The 23,267-nt window shown below is 37.3% G+C and overlaps 1 protein-coding gene across 2 annotated transcripts in view; it reads right to left on the reverse strand.

Annotated features, from left to right (window-relative positions):
• Positions 1–23,267, reverse strand: part of SMARCA1 (SNF2 related chromatin remodeling ATPase 1) — a 1,054,017-nt gene that overhangs the window by 733,544 nt on the left and 297,206 nt on the right. For both annotated transcript variants that reach the window (XR_011998184.1, XR_011998183.1), the window contains one exon: positions 13,670–13,782. The gene's annotated coding sequence lies outside the window, so the exon portion shown is untranslated. Of the gene's footprint in view, positions 1–13,669; positions 13,783–23,267 lie in introns of those variants that run through there.

Below are 23,267 nucleotides of genomic sequence, written 5' to 3' on the forward strand. Positions count from 1 at the left end.
TGGCAGAATTAATATTGTGAAAATGTCAATGTTACCCAGGGCAATTTACACGTTTAATGCAATCCCTATCAAAATACCATGGACTTTCTTCAGAGAATTAGAACAAATTATTTTAAGATTTGTGTGGAATCAGAAAAGACCCCAAATAGCCAGGGGAATTTTAAAAAGGAAACCAGAGCTGGGTGCATCACAATGCCAGATTTCAGGTTGTACTACAAAGCTGTGGTCATCAAGACAGTGTGGTACTGGCACAAAAACAGACACATAGATCAATGGAACAGAACAGAGAACCCAGAAGTGGACCCTCAACTTTATGGTCAACTAATATTCGATAAAGGAGGAAAGACTAACCACTGGAAGAAAGACAGTCTCTTCAATAAATGGTGCTGGGAAAATTGGACATCCACATGCAGAAGAATGAAACTGGACCACTCTCTTTCACCATACACAAAGATAAACTCAAAATGGATGAAAGATCTAAATGTGAGACAAGATTCCATCAAAATCCTAGAGGAGAACACAGGCAACACCCTTTTTTAATTCGGCTACAGTAACTTCTTGCAAGATACATCCAGGAAGGCAAAAGAAACAATAGCAAAAATGAACTATTGGGACTTCATCAAGATAAGAATCTTTTGCACAGCAAAGGATACAGTCAACAAAACTAAAAGACAACCTACAGAATGGGAGAAGACATTTGCAAATGACATATCAGATAAAGGGCTAGTTTCCAAGATCTATAAAGAACTTATTAAACTCAACACCAAAGAAACAATCCAATCATGAAATGGGCAAAAGACATGAACAGAAATCTCACAGAGGAAGACGTAGACATGGCCAACATGCACATGACAAAATGCTCTGCATCTCTTGCCATCAGGGAAATACAAATCAAAACCACAATGAGATACCACCTCACACCAGTGAGAATGGGGAAAATTAACCAGGCTGGAAACCACAAATGTTGGAGAGGATGCGGAGAAAAGGGAACCCTCTGACACTGTTGGTGGGAATGTGAACTGGTGCAGCCACTCTGGAAAACTGTGTGGAGGTTCCTCAAAGAGTTCAAAATAGACCTGCCCTACGACCTAGCAATTGCACTGTTGGGGATTTACCCCAAAGATACAGATGCAATGAAACGCCGGGACACCTCCACCCCGATGTTTATAGCAGCAATGTCCACAATAGCCAAACTGTAGAAGGAGCCTTGGTGTCCATCGAAAGATGAATAGAGGGGCAGCCCCGGTGGCGCAGCGGTTTGGCGCCACCGGCAGCCCAGGGCGTGATCCTGGAGACCCTGGATCGAGTCCCACGTCAGGCTCTCTGTATGATGCCTGCTTCTCCCTCTGCCTGTGTCTCTGCCTCTCTCTCTATCTCTCTGTGTCTCTCATGAATTAATAAATAAAATCTTTTTTTAAAAAAAAGAAAGATGAATGGATAAAGAAGATGTGGTTTATGTATACAATGGAATATTACTCAGCCATTAGAAATGACAAATACCCACCATTTGCTTCAACGTGGATGGAATGGAGGGTATTATGCTGAGTGAAATGAGGCAATCGGAGAAGGACAAACATTATATGTTCTCATTCATTTGGGGAATATAAATAATAGTGAAAGGGAATATAAGGGAAGGGAGAAGAAGTGTGTGGGAAATATCAGAAAGGGAGACAGAACATAAAGACTCCTAACTCTGGGAAACGAACTAGGGGTGGTGGAAGGGGAGGAGGGCGGGGAGGTGGGGGTGAATGGGTGACAGGCACTGAGGGGGGCACGTGACGGGATGAGCACTGGGTGTTATTCTGTATGTTGGCAAATTGAACACCAATAAAACATAAAGTTATTATTTAAAAAAATAGTTACAACAGTTCAGTGCAATAAAAGAAAGGAATAATGTGGTGCATTACAGAACAATAGTTGTGGAAAGGAAAGGACAACTTCTAGATATAGTGGCCAAGGGAGGCCTCACTAGAGAGGTAGCATTTAGGCTTAGACCTGAAGGGCAAGAAAAATCTAGCCACATGAAGAACTAGAGAAATCGCATAATCAAGAGGTATAGATCAGAGTTTATTGCCTATAACATTAATGAGAAAAGTTAAAGGAACAAAAGGCAGTATATGATGGATGTCTTTGTAACTGCGTTAAAGAAAGATGTTATGAGAAAGAAATCTATGGCATATAAACAGGGATGCAAAAGTGTAGAGTGGGAGTACAGTAGCACTTTGTCCTGTTGTTACCCTCAGCATTATAACCTCTACTGAAAGGCACCAAAGTATATCAACAAAAGATTGATGTATTGCCCCAGCTCTGCTAGGGGATTGCCTAAACCATTTTTTCCCAGTATTTCTACCAAGAGTCTTGTTTCCTGAGATGTTAGTAAAAGTTTTGCAAAAATGAATATAACACTAGATAGAATTAATCATGTTTCTTCACCACACTGCTTCTCAGAACCCTAAGGGGTACTCATATGGATTGAACCTCTAGGAAGGAAACATGCTATGCTGTTAATTTTCAAAACTTAATTGATCAAAATTCCCATTCACTGGCCACATGCCAGAGACAGTGTGCCAAGGAGCACACTTTGACACTCAGGGAAATGCTACACTGGATGCTTTTCAAGATCTGGTTTATCCAAAAGTTTCTGTAATGAGCACAATCACCTCAAAGGGAGACCCTGTTGGTACCAGATTTTCTCTTAAAGGATATGATCTGTATATGTAATCACACCTCAGTCAAGCAAAAGAATTCAAATAAAGTACAATCCTACTCCCCTTTATGCCAAAAGCTACTCTTTAGTAGATACTATGATAGCAAGATTGTAGAGTAAGTTGTATGTGTAGAATACAGGCTATGTTTAAACAGGGAAATGATTATCAACCAGATAATGAAGAAAAGAATATTTTGTGCTGAAGTCTGGAAGGGATGATATAAAAAAGAAACAGATTGAAACAGATCTATGCTGAAAACTGTAAAAATGGCACACTTTTTTATTTAAAATACTCCCATGTTCATGTATTCTGAAATCATGCCAGAAGTTCAGGAAATAATCCATGATTAAGTGTGATTAAGTGAGAAGCATAGAACTAGCTAGCCCTTTGTCCTCTTCAAGAGACCATCACCACATCAATCATTTCCAGATTATGAATTATCTTTCCTCATCTTGTGCCATTTGGCTAGAAAAATGGTTAAGAATTTCTTTAAGCCACTTATAATTTGCCATGTCAATGAGTGTGTCCGCTTTGTCGTTTCGCAGGTTATTTCCCAGGTAATAGATATACATTCTAATACGTTCTATCTTTCTATGCTTCTGCCATTCGTAACAAATAAAATTCAGGGTACTGAAGCCATCCATGTGCAGCCAGATTACTGAGAATATGCATTTTGTCCCCAGACTTTGTGACCTTGAGCAAGTCCTTACTTGACTGGACCTCAATTTCCTCACCTGCAAAATAAGTGATTTGGTCTGGCTATTTGCTAAAGTTCCTTCTAGCTTTAAAATCCTCTGATTCTATTTTGCTTTCTAATTCAAATTACTAGAAAAGTATACACTTTATTTAAAAATCCTCCTTCTACCTACACACATTCTATTCTCCAAATGTATTTTTTAAATTCTTAAACTATCAAATTTTAGATACATAAAAAGAGAAGTAATTAAATACCCTAGAACATTCAGACTAACAATTCTTTCATTAATAATTAATGTAATTTCAGGTGTAGACTAAAAAATAAAATAAAGAAAGGCTGGAGTGATGACAATTTAATGGCTTATAATTTTAGGTTGACAGCATAAATATCAGCTTCTCTGTCTGCTCCCAATATCTTAGTCTCTCACTAATAATATTTTAACCAATCACTAGTACTTATTAAGCATCTATATACAGAATGTCTATTCCTGTACTAGTTGCTGAACAAGATTAAAATAGACTTTACTGACTTCAAAAAGCTTCAACTGGGGCTAGGGAAACAAAACTTAGCCCCAAGAAACAATAAGGGACTAATATCAGACAATATATAATTAGGTACCGAATTGTGTAGTATAAGCAAGCAGTTGTCAACTTCTTTCCTCTATATAACATATATAATGTTATGTTTCCCATGCTTGGAATAGAGTAGGGACCCAATAAATATCTACTGAATGAATATTTGAATGAATTGTTACATGCTAAGATAATCATATAAGAGTATTCAGGATTCTGATAATTCAAGCCCTTCTCTCCCATCCAAGAAATTATATTCATCTGAGTGCAAATGACTTAAACAGATGTCTATCATATGACTAATCCATTCGAATACACACACATACACATATACATATATATAATCCATCTCAAAATAAATCTATTATTATTATTACCAAGTTAAGATATAATTCACAATTGGTGTTACAACATCATGGTTGAGAACACTCAGTGGAAAAAATAGGTGCCAAAGGAGCTCTGCAAAAACAGAGATTACTACAGAATGAAATCATTCCCAAATGCTTTCATGGAGGAGACAAAGGAAAAAAGACTTCCTAAAAATAAGTAGGAAAGGTATAGAAAGGCCATGAGGAGTGGAGAGGTAGAATAAATAAATATAAAATGAGCAGGAAGCAGTGAGGATGCAGACCTAAAGTGGGGACCCTCTGTTAGGGAGCAAAAGGAGACGGGTTTGGCTAGATGAAGTGTGACTGAAATATTCAGAGTTTATTCAATGGCAACAGAGAACTATTATAAAAACTCGAGCAAAGTCTAGCAGAAAAGGGGTTTGTGAGCTCTGTGTGTCTATTTATGTATGAATATAAGACACAGGGTGAAAAGATGAGCAGGGCAAGATTTATCTTTTTTATAGACCTTTTCTAAAGGGGTGGCAACTGAAGCCTGGCATTTTAATACCATTTTATGAGGCTTCATACATTTTAATTAATGTTAAACTGATTTATACCCTGAGGGGTTATATACAAATGGCACAATCAAATAAAATAAAGGAAGACACATGTGCACCAGTTTGCATGTGTCTATACGTATTTATAGACACATCCTTCAACTATATTTGACTGTGCTTCTGTTGTAACTGCCAGGTTCCACCCACACCCCAGTCTTCCTGCCTTCAACCAGGAAGGCAGAATAAATAACACATGATTATTTGGGGGGGGGGTTATTGCCTATTATTTGATCTAAAACAACTTGAATAGTATAAAAAAGTGCTCTTCTAAGATAAAAGACTAGTCATATAGCCACTTTGCTGCCCTCCCCCCGTTGTGCTTTTAACTAAGGCTGTATTTATGTTTTCCCATCCTAAAATCAAGTTTCTTTAAAACTTGCCACGTAACTTAATGTAATAAGTTGCATTTTTTTCTTTGGGAAGGAAAAAAATACCAAGACTTTCCTTACATGGGAACAGAGAAAATGTTGCTCAGCTGGAAATGCATATGTGTATGTTATAGGGGGGGTGCAATGAGATGACAGGAAGATGAAAAAAAGAATGAAATGGTTGGCTTTTCATTCTGGAAAACAGTATGGAGGTTCCTCAAAAAGTTAAAAATAGAACTACCAAATGACCCAGCAATTTCACTACTAGGTATTTACCCAAAGGATACAAAAATACTAATTCAAAGGGATACATACATCCTGATGTTTATAGCAGCATTATCAATAATAGCCAAACTATGGAATGAGCCCAACTGTCCATGGACTAATCAATGGATAAAGAAAATGTTGTGTATATATATATATATATATATATATATATATATATATATAAAATGAATATTACTCAGCCATCAAAAAGAATGAAATTTTGCCATTTGCAGTGACATGGATGGAACTAGAGGGTATTATACCAAGCAAAATAAGTCAAAGAATACCATATAATTTCACTCATATGTGGAATTTAAGAAACAGATAAACAAACATAGGGGAAGGGAAGGAAAAATAAAATAAGATGAAAACAGACAGGCAAATCATAAGAGACTCTTAACTATAGGAAACAAACAGGATTGCTGGAAGGGAGGTGGGTGGGGTATGGATTAACTGGACTATGGGCATTAAGGAGGGCACTTGATACAATGAGCGCTGGGTATTATATGCAACTGATGAATCACTAAATTCTACCCTTGAAGTTAATAATACTATGCTAAGTAAATTGACTTTAAATAAAATATATATTTTTAAAATTGTTAGTTTTTCTAACCTCATAATCCCCAATAGTAACTACACACAGGCCTCCCATAAGTGTAGGAGATGAATTAGAAGCATAAAAGAAAAAATAAGCTTTGATTTTATAAAGCCTTGTATGCTTTATATCTTTTTTCACATTTGACCCTTATAATAGAAAGGGCAAGAATTGTTTTCTCTTTTATTTGACAAAGGAGGAATCCAAAATGTAGAAAGTTTGAGTGATGTACCTAAGATCTCACAGACAGGCTACACATACACTTTTAGAACCACTTTACAGAGATATAATTCACTACCATAACATCATTTTAAAGCGTGCACTTCAGTGTTTTTTAGTATATTCACAAGGTTGTGCAAGCATTGCTGTTATCTAATTCCAGAACATTTTATCACCCCAAAAAGAGACCTCATACCCATTAACAGTCACTGTTCACCTCCCACCTCCTCTCAGCCCCTGGGAAATACCAATCTACTTTCTGTCTCTATAGATTTGCATATCTGGACATTTCATATAAATGGAATCATACAATGCATGGCCTTTTGTGTGAGGTGTCTTTCACTTAACATAATTTTTTCAAAGTTCATTGATGTTGCAACATGCATGTTTTTCTATGCCCAAATTATATTCTACTGCACACATATGACCTATTTTTTTTATCCACTCATTAGTTAATGGAAATTTGGATTGTTTTCAGTTTGTGAACATCAGTTTTCATTTCTCATGTCTAGGAGTGTATTTTCTGGGCCAGTGGTAATTATATGTTTAACTTTTTTGAAGAACTGCCAAATTGTTTTTCAAAGTGGCTAGCAATTCCACCAAGGAAAGACTGAGGATTCTAATTCCTCCACATCTTTGCCAATACTTTATTATCTATGTCTTTATTATAGTCATCCTAGTGGACCTGAAGTGGTTTCTTATTGTGGTCTTGAATTGCATTTATCAATAGCTACTGATGTTGAGCATCTTATGGCCTATTCATATATCTTCTTTGTAAAAATATCTATTGAAATTCTTTGCCAAAATTTTAATTGGATTATTCACCTTTTTATTATTGAATTGTAGGAGTCCTTCATGTATTCTATATGCAAGTCCCTTGCCAGATATATGATTTGCAAGTATCATCCTTCTCTGGGATGTCTCTTCACTTTCTTGATGGCACTCTTGATGCACAAACTTTTTCTTTTAATTTTGATGAAGTCCAATTTGTCTATTTTTTCTCTGGCTGCTTGTGCTTTTGTTGTCATATCTAATAAACAATAGCCTTCCCCAAAGTCATGAAGATTTACTCCTATATTTTGTCAAAAGAGTTTAAAGCATTAGGTCTTATATTTAGGTTATTGATCCATTTTCAGTTAATATGTATATATGGTGTTTGGTGGAGAAACAAATTCATTCTTTTACATGTGGATATCCAATTGTCCTGGAGCCATTTGAAAAGACTATTCTTTCCCACATTTAAATTCTCTTGGCATTTTTGGGGGCACCTGGGTGACTCAGTTGGTTAAGCATCTCACTCTTGATTTGGGCTCAGGTCATGATCTTATTATCATGAAGTCAAGCCCCGTGTCAGGAACTGCACTGAGTATAGAGCCTGCTCAAGATTTTCTCTCTCTCTCTCACTCTGCCCCTCCCCACTTAGTCTCTCTCTCTAAATAAATAAGTAATAAAAAGTTCTCTTAGCATTTTTGGCAAAAATCAATTGACCATAAACTCAAAAATGGGTTTATTCCTGGAACCTCAATTCTATTTCACTACTGTATATGTCTATCCTTTTGGAGGTATCATATCATCTGGATTACCATAGCCTTGTAGTAAATTTTAATACCAAGACATATGAGTCCTCCAATTTTGTTCTTGAAAACTGTTTTTGCTATTGTGGGCTCTTTGTATTTCCATATGAATTTTATGATTACCTTGTCAACTCCTGAAAAAGAAGCCAACTGGGATTTGTTAGGGATCATATGGTATCTGTTGATCAGTTTGGGGAGTATTGTCATATTAACAATATTAAGTCTTCTCATCCATGAACATGGGATATCTTTCCATTCATTTTGGTCTTCTTTAATTTCTTTCAGTGACATTTTATAGTTTTCGGTGTATAAATTTTTCATTTCCTTTGTTAATTTATTCCTAAGTGTTTTATTCTTTTTCATGATATTGTAAATGAATTGTCTTTTTAAGTTCATTTTCAGATTGATCATTGGTGTTTCAAAATACAATTGATTGGGATCCCTGGGTGGCGCAGCGGTTTGGCGTCTGCCTTTGGCCCAGGGCGCGATCCGGAAGACCCGGGATCAAATCCCACATCGGGTTCCGGTGTATGGAGCCTGCTTCTCCCTCTGCCTCTGTCTCTGCCTCTCTCTCTCTCTCTGTGTGACTATCATAAATAAATAAAAATTGAAAAAAAAAATTTAAAAAAAAAATTCAAAATACAATTGATTTTTGCATATTGAGCTTGTATTTTACAACCCTGCTTAACTTATTAATTCTAATAGCATTTTGTGGGCTCCTTAGTATTTTCTATATAAAACTTATATCATCTGTGAATAGAGATGTTTTTATTCCTTCCTTAAAAATCTAGATGCTTTTCATTTCTTCTTCTTGCATAATTGCTCTGGCTAGAACCACCAGCACAATGTTGAATAGCAGTATGAATTTGGGCAAGCTTGTTTTGTTCCTGATTCTAGAAGTAAAGTATCCTGGCTTTCACCATTGAGTATAATGTTAAATGTTGGCTGTGAGTTTTTCATAGACAGCCTTTATATCAAGTTGAGGAAGTTCCCTTCTATGTCTATTGTGGCAGATAGCATATTGAGACTGCACTAGTAAATAGGTCTCCAACTTTGAGTTGAATGTGCTTTCTGCTATACACTTTTGCCTGCTCCTATTTCCTGCTGTGTTTAAGCACAGATTGAAATACAAGTTTTCAGGACTTCAGTTGAATACAGTAAACTGTGAAAACCAAATCTAAATTTCAACATAGATGATAGATAGATGATGGAATCAAATAAGCAAATTCAAAATAAACATTATTACAACTAAGATTTCTCTTTTTGAATCTTAGGACAATTTTGGATTTCTTGACTATACTTATCTTTATCATAGCTCATGTGAACAATGCTAAACAAAAACTACACCCAGGTCCTTTGGCTGGTAGAAAGCAGAGTAAACTGAGACCAAGAAGACACACTCCTCAAAGACTTTGACTCTGAATAGAGACTAACTATAGATTCTGGATTCACTGGGACACCTGCACCCCGATGTTTCTAGCAGCAATGTCCACAATAGCCAAACTGTGGAAGGAGCCTCAGTGTCCATCAAAAGATGAATGGATAAAGAAGATGTGGTTTATGTATACAATGGAATATTACTCAGCCATTAGAAATGACAAATACCCACCATTTGCTTCAACGTGGATGGAACTGGAGGGTATTATGCTGAGTGAAGTAAGTCAATCAGAGAAGGACAAACATTATATGTTCTCATTCATTTGGGGAATATAAATAATAGTGAAAGGGAATATAAGGGAAGGGAGAAGAAGTGTGTGGGAAATATCAGAAAGGGAGACAGAACAAACATAAAGACTCCTAACTCTGGGAAACGAACTAGGGGTGGTGGAAGGGGAGGAGGGTGGGGGGTGGGGGTGAATAGGTGATGGGCACTGAGGGGGGCACTTGACGGGATGAGCACTGGGTGTTATTCTGTATGTTGGCAAATTGAACACCAATAAAAAATAAATTTATTATTAAAAAAAGATTCTGGATTCAGAAAGCACACATTTATTTTTTTAAAGATTTTACTTATTTATTCATGAGACACACACACACACACACAGAGAGAGAGAGAGAGAGAGAGAGAGAGGCAGAGACACAGGCAGAGGGAGAAGCAGGCTCCATGCAGGGAGCCTGATGCGGGACTTGACCCTGGGACTCCAGGATCATGCTCTGGGCCAAAGGCAGGTGCTAAACTGCTGAGCCACCCAGGGATCCCAGAAAGCACACATTTAAAACAGACAGAGTAACTATTGAAAGATATGAATTCAGTGTCATCGTATTACCTATTCAGTCCCTGTTTTTGTGGATTGTTTCTTTGGGCTCCCTCATTCTTTTACAGGGTTCCCCTTAATATTTCTTGCAGAGCTGGTTTGGTAGTCACATGTTCTTTCAGTTTCTTCCTATCCTGGAAGCTCCTTCTATCCTGAATGAGAGCTTTGCCAGATAAAGTATTCTTGGATGCATGTTCTTCTCATTTAGGACCCTGAATGTATCCTGCCAGCCCTCTCTAGCCTGCAAGGTCTTTGTGGAGAGGTCTGCTATTAATCTGATATTTCTCCCCATATAAGTTAAGAATCTCTTGTCTCAAGCTGCTTTAAGAATTTTCTCTTTATCTTTGAAATTTGCAAGTTTTACTATTAAATGTCGAGGTGTTAAACAGTTTTTGTTTATTTTTGGGGGGGTCCTCTCCATCTCTTGGATCTGAATGCCCGTTTCCTTCCCCAGATTTGGTAAGTTGTCAGCTATGATTTGTTCAAATATAGGCAGGACCACTTTGTGGTCCTCTCTCTCTCAGCCATTTCTAGGATCCCAATTAGATGTACATTCTTCCTTCTCAAGCTATCATTTATTCCCTAAGCCTTTCCTCGTGGGTTCTTACTTGTTTTTCTCTTTTTTCCTCAGCTTCCTTCCTTACCATCAACTTGTCTTCTGTGTCACTCACTCTCTCTTCCACCTCATTAACCCTAGCAGTTAGAATATCCAGTTTGGATTGCATCTCATTTAATCTATTTTTAATTTTGGGCTAATTAGATCTCAACTCTGCAGTAACAAAGTGTCTAGAGTCCTTCACACTTTTTGCAGATCCCCCAGTAGCTTTATAATGGTACTTCTGAATTGACTTTCTGATATCATATTTAAATCCAAATTCTGTAACTCTGTGGAAGAGAATATTGTTTCTGGTTCTTTCTTTTGTAGTGAATTCTTCCTTCTAATCACAGAGTTGGAATAAATAATATTAAGATTTGTATGGAAGCAGAAAAGACCCTGAATAACCAGGGGATTATTGAAAAAGAAAACCAATGCTGGGGGCATCACAACGCTGGATTTCAAGCTGTATTACACAGCTGTCATCATAAAGACAGTATGGTACTGGCATAAAAACAGACACACAGATCAATGGAACAGAATGGAGAACTCAGAAATGGGCACTCAACTCTATGGTCAACTAATATTCAACAAAGCAGGAAAGAATATCCACTGGAAAAAGGACAGTCACTTCAATAAATGGTGCTGGGAAAATTGGACAGCCACATGCAGAAGAATGAAATTAGACCATTCTCTTACACCATGCACAAAGATAAACTCAAAATGGATGAAAGACCTAAATGTGAGACAAGGATCCATCAAAATCCCAGAGGAGAACACAGGCAACACCCTTTTTGAACTTGGCCACAGCAACTTCTTGCAAGATACATCTATGAAGACAAGGAAAGCAAAAGCAAAAATGAATTATTGGGACTTAATCAGGATAAAAAGCTTCTGCACAGCAAAAGAAACAGTCAACAAAACTAAAAGACAACCTACAGAAGGAGAGAAGATATTTGCAAATAACATATCAGATAAAGGGCTAGTATCCAAGATTTATAAAGAACTTATTAAACTCAACACCCAAGAAACAAACAATCCAATCATGAAATGGGCAAAGGACATGAACAGAAATTTCATCAAAGAAGACATACACATGGGATGGGGTGACTGGGTGACAGGCACTGAGGAGGGCACTTGATGGGATGAGCACTGGGTGTTATATTATATGTTGGCAAATCAAATTTAAATAAAAACAAAAAGTAAATCAAATAAATAAATAAATAAATAAATAAGCATGTGATGGTTGATTTTATGTGTCAACTTGACTGAGATAAGGTATGCTCAAACTAAAAATTTTTTCAGAGTAGGTCTGTGAGGATGTTTCCAGATGAGATGAGCATTTGAATCAGTGGACTCAGTAGATTGCCACAATGTGGGTGGACACAGGCCAATCAGTTGAGGACCTGAATAGAACAAAAAAGTGCAGGAAAGAGGAATGCACCCCTCTGCTTTCTGCCTGCCTGCTTGAGCTGAGACATCAGTCTTCTTTTGCCCTTAAAAGAATTGGATTTATGCCTTCAGCTCTGCTGGTTCTCAGGCCTTCAGACTCAGAATGTAATTACACCACTACTTTCCTTGTTCTCCGGTTTGCAGATGGCAGATTATGGAACTTTTCAGCTTTCATTACTGTGCGAGGACAAAACTATTTCATAGTAGTGAAGACACACCAGGTTTTATTAGGTCATACCACATATTGATATACATGAACCAATAGGAGGCTTTATATATATATTATATAATACATGTTTATATATGTATAAAATATATATTTAATATCTATTTCCCTGGATAACTCTGACTAATACAGCATCCAAAGAGAATGGTCCTAGGCTTTCAAAAGATACATCTCTTGAGCCAGGATTCAAATTGTGATTCTGATCCTGGGGGAAGGACAATATAGACAGGAGCATCAGATAGTGTAACTAGATCCTTGGATATGAAGACTGACCTAATTCCAAGCTTCACAAAGTTAATCAGCGGTATTCAGGAGATGCAGAGAGACACTATTAATAAACACCTTGACTGTAACAGAATTGACTCAGTACTGCAGTACTTCTACCATATGTTCAACTAGGAAGAACGAGTAGAAACAGAGGCAAGTGGCTAATAATCTTTACCTATTTCAAAAGAATACATCATTGACAACATAATTTCTACTGGACTCCATGGCTTCAAATAAGTATTTCCACATATCCCAATATCCCTCTTTACCTTACTATGTATATTTCCATTCTGCTTCTGTCCCTTGAGTACCTCCCACTCTCAATTATCAACCTATATACTATATACTTCTCCACATTCACATATCCAATAGCTGACATATTAGAAGGGAAAGAATTTGTATTTTTCCACCATGTTAAGAGCTATTCAGTAAAGTGAGGTATTCCATCAACAGAGAGCCACATATAAATATCACCTACATACTTTGGAACACGCTAATGGAACTTTTACTACTTAAAAGCATTCTGTATTAACAAGGTAGCCACATTTCTTTCAGAGGTTTGAGAAAGTCCTCTAGGGTTGAAGAATCCATTCATAAGAATATTTGCTAAAGGTTAATACCATAAGCAGACCCAAAATGGAATCAGCATACACTTTGACAGAGAGTAATAAGGTTCTCCATGACTAAACACACTCTACAAAGGTACAAATGTAGTAAATGAAGTAAAGCATCTCCTTAATTACAAAGGACTAGAAGGAAGCTTTTAAAGGTCATTTTTTTAGTCTAGGAAGTATTGGGAAAACAAAGGAAAAAAGTACTGTGTAAAAAAAATCAAATACCTATAGCATGAGTTTCATTTAATGAAATGAGTTCCTTAATATGTTACAACTAGAACTCCTGAAAACCAAACTCTACCTTCTTCACTTACCTCTCCAAGGTGTTTTTTCTTTATTGTAGATGAACTTTCATGATCATCTGGTTTTAACACTTTTGTTTTAAAGTTTTGCCGTTCTCTTCAGTCTTTTTTCAAGTGCTTATAATCTAAAAACAAATAATGTGTTAAGGAAGTTCTATACTAAAAAGAGCAAGGCATCATTTGGTAAACCAAATAATCATTTTTAAGTAGTAATAATTTTATCATAAGAATATTTCCCTAATTTATATGTTCTCTTATATTCGTACAGTATAGTTTCTCAAAGGAAAACCTGAGTATAATAACTAAAGCAATAGCATGGGGTCTTGAGAGCAAAGGGTCTCCTTTCTAAGGCGTCCGTAAATAAAAGAGAAGTAGAAATCCATGTACATGACTTTTCCTTTCCCATTTCAATAGCGATACCTTACTGATCCTATGTCCATTACTCAGGAGCCTACTCTTTTGTAGTAAATAAGAGATAATGGATACGATAATCAGATTAAACTAATCCATACTGATGTAAATTATATATTTGTATTTTTTATGTGACATAATGTTTTCACCCAGCTTAAATACATATTTCCTTGGCAAGAGCCTTAGAGTGTGATGCTGATCGTGGAAATCCCCTCAGGCAGTGCTGATGAGGGAAAGCCCTTTAGATTGAAGAGGATTTTTGATGCCTTTTACATCACCTACTGATTCTACTTAATGTGTAAAGTCAATCTTTCTAATAGATTGCACCATTCCCCAAATTTAGCCATCTATATATCCACTTTCTCAATTCCTTCCATATTCATGAATTTCCACTACTATGATCTGCCTTGTATCATGCATCAGTAGTACTCTTATGAACTCAATATTTTCCTCTAGCTTCAGCAGTCAGACAACAAAAAAGTATAAGGCATCCAAATCATCAAGGAAGAAGTCAAACTTTCACTATTTGCAGATGACATGATACTCTATGTAGAAAATCCAGAAGACTCCACCAAAACATTACTATGATACACAAATTGAGCTGGATACAAAATCAATGTACAGAAATCTATTGCGTTTCTATACACCAATAATGAAGAAGCAGAAAGGGAAATCAAGTAATCAATCCCATGTACAATTGCACCAAAAACCATAAGATACCTAGGAATAAACCTCACCAAAGAGGAAAAAGATCCCTCCTCTGGAAACTATAGGATATTTATGAAAGAAATTGACACAAAAGAAATGAAAAAAAAACAGTCCATACTCAGGGATTGGAAAAACAAATGTTTTAAAGTGTGTATAATACCCAAAGCAATCTACACATTTAATGCCATCTTTATAAAAATACCACCATCATTTTTCACAGAGCTAGAACAAGCAGTCCTAAAATTTGTATAGAACCGTAAAAGACCCTGAATAGCCAAAGCAATCTTGAAAAAGAAAAACAAAGCTGGAGGAATCATAATTCCAGAATTTAAATTAACCTTTATTTAATATCTACTTTAGTCTCATTCTATGGGTCTTTGTGCTAGATATATGAAATCATTTAGGTAGTACAAAGATGGACATTTTTATTTCAATATTTATGGATTTATTTTAATGTATAAATAATGAAATAAAAATGTTTATCTGTGTACTAACAAAAAATTTAATATACTAGTAGTGGTACATATACCACACTTTAGGAAACTAGTGTGGGAGACTAGTCCAGCCCCATCATTTTAAAAATCATGAGATTTTCATCAAAGATAAATATGCAAATGCCAAAAAATGTATAAAACTCAAAAAGTTCTTTAAAACTGTTTCTCCACACCCAGCATCAGCAACAGTGACACTGTAAAACCAAGCCCTGGTATTCTACAGCAAAATGTCGGCAATCATTGACCAGGCTTCTCTAAGGCTCTAGAGCCCCCAAACACTAAGGGTTAGTAAAGTGTGCCCAGTGTCAAACCCAAACCCAAGCTCATATAATAAAGTTTACATTAAAAGTCAAGGTTTTGATGAATGTCACACTTAGAAGCCAATTAAATGGTCTGAAAGGAAGACACAATTTGCCATCGTCTAATCGACTTGCAGCACCTTCAAGGTAATAAATTTGTCACCTTGAATTCTTAATGAGAAATGAATATTTGACTTACTGCCTTGAATAGAAAATAGTTCATTATTGGGTAGCATTGTTCCTACCAAATAATAAGTCTGCCACTAGGGCAGTTTAGGGACAATGTGACTAAAAATGTATTTTTCTTCATTACTGTATTTTTCATACCATACAGCTCTTTATAACAAAATCTTACAATCATTTAAATAGGCAGAAATGGTACCTTTAGAGTTTAATGCTGCATTAATTCTCATTGTCATAGACTTAATAGGTTTCTCCAAAATTTTCAGATACTCAAACCTATGCTTGTGGTTAGGAAAAGGAATTCCATAGACCTTATTATTATTTATTCAATATTTTCGTTTTTTTGATAAATTAATTTTTATTGGTGTTCAATTACCAACATACAGAATAACACCCAGTGCTCATCCCGTCAAGTGGCCCCCTCAGTGCCCGTCACCCATTCACCCCCACCCCCCGCCCTCCTCCCCTTCCACCATCCCTAGTTCGTTTCCCAGAGTTAGGAGTCTTTATGTTCTGTCTCCCTTCCTGATATTTCCCACACATTTCTTCTCCCTTCCTTTATATTCCCTTTCACTATTATTTATATTCCCCAAATGAATGAGAACATACACTGTCCTTCTCCAATTGACTTACTTCAGTCAGCATAATACCCTCCAGTTCAGTCCACGTTGAAGCAAATGGTGGGTATTTGTCGTTTCTAATGGCTGAGTAATATTCCATTGTATACATAAACCACATCTTCTTTATCCATTCAGCTTTCGATGGACACCAAGGCTCCTTCCACAGTTTCGCTATTGTGGACATTGCAGCTAGAAACATCGGGGTGCAGGTGTCCCGGCGTTTCATTGCATCTGTATCTTTGGGGTAAATCCCCAACAGTGCAATTGCTGGGTCGTAGGGCAGGTCTATTTTTAACTCTTTGAGGAACCTCCACACAGTTTTCCAGAGTGGCTGCACCAGTTCACATTCCCACCAACAGTGTAAGAGGGTTCCCTTTTCTCCGCATCCTCTCCAACATTTGTGGTTTCCAGCCTGGTTAATTTTCCCCATTCTCACTGGTGTGAGGTGGTATCTCATTGTGGTTTTGATTTGTATTTCCCTGATGGCAAGTGATGCAGAGCATTTTGTCATGCGCATGTTGGCCATGTCCATGTCTTCCTCTGTGAGATTTCTCTTCATGTCTTTTGCCCATTTCATGATTGGATTGTATGTTTCTTTGGTGTTGAGTTTAATAAGTTCTTTATAGATCTTGGAAACTAGCCCTTTATCTGATATGTCATTTGCAAATATCTTCTCCCATTCTGTAGGTTGTCTTTTAGTATTGTTGACTGTATCCTTTGCTGTGCAAAAGATTCTTATCTTGATGAAGTCCCAATAGTTCATTTTTGCCTTTATTTCTCTTTCCTTCGTGGATGTATCTTGCAAGAAGTTACTGTGGCCAAGTTCAAGAAGGGTATTGCCTGTGTTCTCCTCTAGGATTTTGATGGAATCTTGTCTCACATTTAGATCTTTCATCCATTTTGAGTTTATCTTTATGTATGGTGAAAGAGAGTGGTCTAGTTTTATTCTTCTGCAAGTGGATGTCCAATTTTACCAACACCATTTATTGAAGAGACTGTCTTTCTTCCAGTGGATAGTCTTTCCTCCTTTATCGAATATTAGTTGACCATAAAGTTCAGGGTCCACTTCTGGGTTCTCTATTCTGTTCCATTGATCTATGTGTCTGTTTTTGTGTCAGGACCACACTGTCTTGATGACCACAGCTTTGTAGTACAACCTGAAATCTGGCATTCTGATGCCCCCAGCTCTGTTTTTCTTTTTTAAAATTCCCCTGGCTATTTGGGGTCTTTTCTGATTCCACACAAATCTTAAAATAATTTGTTCTAACTCTCTGAAGAAAGTCCATGGTATTTTGATAGGGATTGCATTAAACGTGTAAATTGCCCTGGGTAACATTGACATTTTCCCAATATTAATTCTGCCAATCCATGAGCATGGAATATTTTTCCATCTCTTTGTGTCTTCCTCAATTTCTTTCAGAAGTGTTCTATAGTTTTTAGGGTATAGAACCTTTACCTCTTTCGTTAGGTTTATTCCTAGGTATCTTATGCTTTTGGGTGCAGTTGTAAATGGGATTGACTCCTTAATTTCTCTTTCTTCAGTCTCATTGTTAGTGTATAGAAATGCCATTGATTTCTGGGAATTGATTTTGTATCCTGCCATGCTACCAAATTGCTGTATGAGTTCTAGCAATCTTGGGGTGGAGGCTTTTGGGTTTTCTATGTAAAGTATCATGTCATCAGCAAAGAGGGCGAGTTTGACTCCTATTTGCCAATTTGAATGCCTTTAATGTCTTTTTGTTGTCTGATTGCTGAGGCGAGGACTTCCAGTACTATGGTGAATAGCAGTGGTGAGAGTGGACATCCCTGTCTTGTTCCTGATCTTAGGGGAAAGGCTCCCAGTGCTTCCCCATTGAGAATGATATTTGCTGTGGGCTTTTCGTAGATGGCTTTTAAGATGTTGAGGAATGTTCTATCCCTACACTCTGAAGAGTTTTGATCAGGAATGGATGCTGTATTTTGTCAAATGCTTTCTCTGCATCTAATGAGAGGATCATATGGTTCTTGATTTTTCTCTTGCTGATATGATGAATCACATTGATGGTTTTACGAGTGTTGAACCAGCCTTGTGTCCCAGGGATAAATCCTACTTGGTCATGATGAATAATTTTCTTAATGTACTATTGGATCCTTTTGGCTAGTATCTTGTTGAAATTTTTTATAACCAAACTGAAGAAATATTTAATAACCAAACTGAAGAAATATTTTATAACCAAACTGAAGAAATATTTAGATAATAATACACATACTTGGTGACTACAATCTAGCTCTTTCTACCCTCAATAGGTCTTCTAAGCACAACATCTCCAAGGAAACGAGAGCCTTAAATGATACACTGGACCAGATGGATTTCACAGATATCTACAGAACTTTACATCCAAACTCAACTGAATACACATTCTTCTCAAGTGCACATGGAACTTTCTCCAGAATAGACCACATACTGGGTCACAAATCGGGCCTGAACCAATACAAAAAAATTGGGATAGTCCTCTGTATATTCTCAGACCATAATGCCTTGAAATTAGAACTAAACCACAACAAGAAGTTTGGAAGGACCTCAAACACGTGGAGGTTAAGGACCATCCTGCTAAAAGATGAAAGGGTCAACCAGGAAATTAAGGAAGAATTAAAAAATTCATGGAAACTAATCAGAATGAAGATAAAACCATTCAAATTCTTTGGGATGCAGCAAAAGCAGTCCTGAGGGGTAAATACATCGCAATACAAGCAACCATTCAAAAACTGGAAAGAACTCAAATACAAAAGCTCACCGTACACATAAAGGAGCTAGAGAAAAAACAGCAAATGGATCCCACACGTAGCAGAAGAAGAGAGTTAATTAAAATTCAAGCAGAACTCAAAGAAATCGAGACCAAAAGAACTGTGGAACAGATCAACAGAACCAGGAGTTGGTTCTTTGAAAGAATTAACAAGATAGATAAACCATTAGCCAACCTTATTAAAAAGAAGAGAGAGAAGACTCAAATTAATAAAATCATGAATGAGAAAGGAGAGATCACTACCAACACCAAGGAAATACAAACGATTTAAAAAACATATTATGAACAGCTCTACGCCAATAAATTACGCAATCTAGAAGAAATGGATGCATTCCTGGAAAGCCACAAACTACCAAAACTGGAGCAGGAAGAAATAGGAAACCTGAACAGGGGATCCCTGGGTGGCGCAGCGGTTTGGCGCCTGCCTTTGGCCCGGGGCGCGATCCTGGGGACCCGGGATCGAGTCCCACGTCGGGCTCCCGGTGCATGGAGCCTGCTTCTCCCTCTGCCTGTGTCTCTGCTTCTCTCTCTCTCACTGTGTGCCTATCATAAATAAATAAAATTAAAAAAAAAAAAAAGAAAACCTGAACAGGCCAATAACCAGGGAGGAAATTGAAGCAGTCATCAAAAACCTCCCAAGACACAAGAGTCCAGGGCCAGATGGCTTCCCAGGGGAATTCTATCAAACGTTTAAAGAAGAAATCATACCTATTCTACTAAAGCTGTTTGGAAAGATAGAAACAGATGGAGTACTTCCAAATTCGTTCTATGAGGCCAGCATCACCTTAATTCCGAAACCAGACAAAGACCCCACCAAAAAGGAGAATTAGAGACCAATATCCCTGATGAACATGGATGCAAAAATTCTCAACAAGATACTAGCCATTAGGATCCAACAACACATTAAGAAAATTATTCACCATGACCAAGTAGGATTTATCCCTGGGACACAAGGCTGGTTCAACACTCGTAAAACCATCAATGTGATTCATCATATCAGCAAGAGAAAAACCAAGAACCATATGATCTTCTCATTAGATGCAGAGAAAGCATTTGACAAAATACAGCATCCATTCTTGATCAAAACACTTCAGAGTGTAGGGATAGAACATTCCTCAACATCTTAAAAGCCATCTACAAAAAGCCCACAGCAAATATCATTCTCAATGGGGAAGCACTGGGAGCCTTTCCCCTAAGATCAGGAACAAGACAGGGATATCCACTCTCACCACTGCTATTCACCATAGTTCTGGAAGTCCTCGCCTCAGCAATCAGACAACAAAAAGACATTAAAGGCATTCAAATTGGCAAAGAAGAAGTCAAACTCTCCGTCTTCGCCAATGACATGATACTCTACATATAAAACCCAAAAGCCTCCACCCCAAGATTGCTAGAACTCATACAGCAATTTGGTAGCATGGCAGGATACAAAATCAATGCCCAGAAGTCAGTGGCATTTCTATACACTAACAATGAGACTGAAGAAAGAGAAATTAAGGAGTCAATCCCATTTACAACTGCACCCAAAAGCATAAGATACCTAGGAATAAACCTAACGAAAGAGGTAAAGGTTCTATACCCTAAAAACTATAGAACACTTCTGAAAGAAATTGAGGAAGACACAAAGAGATGGAAAAATATTCCATGCTCATGGATTGGCAGAATTAATATTGGGAAAATGTCAATGTTACCCAGGGCAATTTACACGTTTAATGCAATCCCTATCAAAATACCATGGACTTTCTTCAGAGAGTTAGAACAAATTATTTTAAGATTTGTGTGGAATCAGAAAAGACCCCAAATAGCCAGGGGAATTTTAAAAAAGAAAAACAGAGCTGGGGGCATCAGAATGCCAGATTTCAGGTTGTACTACAAAGCTGTGGTCATCAAGACAGTGTGGTACTGGCACAAAAACAGACACATAGATGAATGGAACAGAATAGAGAACCCAGAAGTGGACTCTGAACTTTATGGTCAACTAATATTCAATAAAGGAGGAAAGACTAACCACTGGAAGAAAGACAGTCTCTTCAATAAATGGTGTTGGTAAAATTGGACATCCACATGCAGAAGAATGAAACTAGACCACTCTCTTTCACCATACATAAAGATAAACTCAAAATGGATGAAAGATCTAAATGTGAGACAAGATTCCATCAAAATCGTAGAGGAGAACACAGGCAACACCCTTCTTGAACTTGGCCACAGTAACTTCTTGCAAGATACATCCACGAAGGAAAGAGAAATAAAGGCAAAAATGAACTATTGGGACTTCATCAAGATAAGAATCTTTTGCACAGCAAAGGATACAATCAACAAAACTAAAAGACAACCTACAGAATGGGAGAAGATATTTGCAAATGACATATCAGATAAAGGGCTAGTTTCCAAAATCTATAAAGAACTTATTAAAGTCAACAACAAAGAAACATACAATCCAATCATGAAATGGGCAAAAGACATGAAGAGAAATCTCACAGAGGAAGACATGGACATGGCCAACATGCACATGACAAAATGCTCTGCATCTCTTGCCATCAGAGAAATACAAATCAAAACCACAATGAGATACCACCTCACACCAGTGAGAATGGGGAAAATTAACCAGGCTGGAAACCACTAATGTTGGAGAGGATGCGGAGAAAAGGGAACCCTCTTACACTGTTGGTGGGAATGTGAACTGGTGCAGCCACTCTGGAAAACTGTGTGGAGGTTCCTCAAAGAGTTAAAAATAGACCTGCCCTACGACCCAGCAATTGCACTGTTGGGGATTTACCCCAAAGATACAGATGCAATGAAACGCCGGGACACCTGCACCCCAATGTTTCTAGCAGCAATGTCCACAATAGCCAAACTGTGGAAGGAGCCTCGGTGTCCATCGAAAGATGAATGGATAAAGAAGATGTGGTTTATGTATACAGTGGAATATTACTCAGCCATTAGAAACGACAAATACCCACCATTTGCTTCAACGTGGATGGAACTGGAGGGTATTATGCTGAGTAAAGTAAGTCAATCAGAGAAGGACAAACAGTGTATGTTCTCATTCATTTGGGGAATATAAATAATAGTGAAAGGGAATATAAGGGAAGGGAGAAAAAGTGTGTGGGAAATATCAGAAAGGGAGATAGAACATAAAGACTCCTAACTCTGGGAAACGAACTAGGGGTGATGGAAGGGGAGGAGGGCGGGGGGTGGGGTTGAATGGATGACGGGCACTGAGGGGGGCACTTGACAGGAGGAGCACTGGGTGTTCTTCTGTATGTTGGTAAATCGAACACCAATAAAAAAATAAATTTATTTAAAAAAATTTTAATAAAATTTGCATTATCTTAAAAAAAACTATGTACTTAAATAAAATGTGTTCTTGAGAAATTAAGGAAGAAGAAAGCATGCAACCTACAAAATCAAAATTTCAAAACATTCTTTTGGGGGAGAGTCTTGGAACCTACCTAATTTGTTACTATTTTATGAAGAAATCCACTACTACCACCCCACCCCACTCCTTTAAATGCTATTTTCTGCCTTCTTAAAGCTGTACCTATTCTTCCTTCATAAAGCCCTCCCAGATTTCCAAATCAGTTCTGATCTTATTTTCCTCTGATATCTCATAACACTGTATATTCTTTTTAAGGTCCTTATCATATTCTGAAATCAGCTGTAGTTATGTTTGCACTGGACTTATTCCTCTCATTAAACATCATATTCCTTGAGGTGGCTAATATAGTACTTTGAACACTGGATGCTCAGTAAATGTCCTTTTGAGTTGAAATAGTATGGCACAAACCAGGATATTTTGCCATATCTAATCCCCAAAACCTTCATTTATTGACAATCCTAAATGTCAATTATCGAAACACCAAATCTCAGTGTCCAGACACAGAAAATGATGATGAAGGTATAGGAGATTTGGGTGAACATACAGAAACTCTGTATGTCTTGTGTTGGATGCTGAGAGTCTCATTCAGCTTCCATAATAAGTGGCAACGAGTGACGTTTTGAATGCTCTTTCCATAAGCCTGCCTACTGGGACAACATATCTTATTTGATGGGTTCAGCAAGAAGCAATTAGGTGTTCTCACATAGGCCACATTTCTTGATCATGTCTGTGC

This window comes from Vulpes vulpes, chromosome X, assembly GCF_048418805.1.
Source record: "Vulpes vulpes isolate BD-2025 chromosome X, VulVul3, whole genome shotgun sequence".
Taxonomy (NCBI): Eukaryota; Metazoa; Chordata; class Mammalia; order Carnivora; family Canidae; genus Vulpes; species Vulpes vulpes.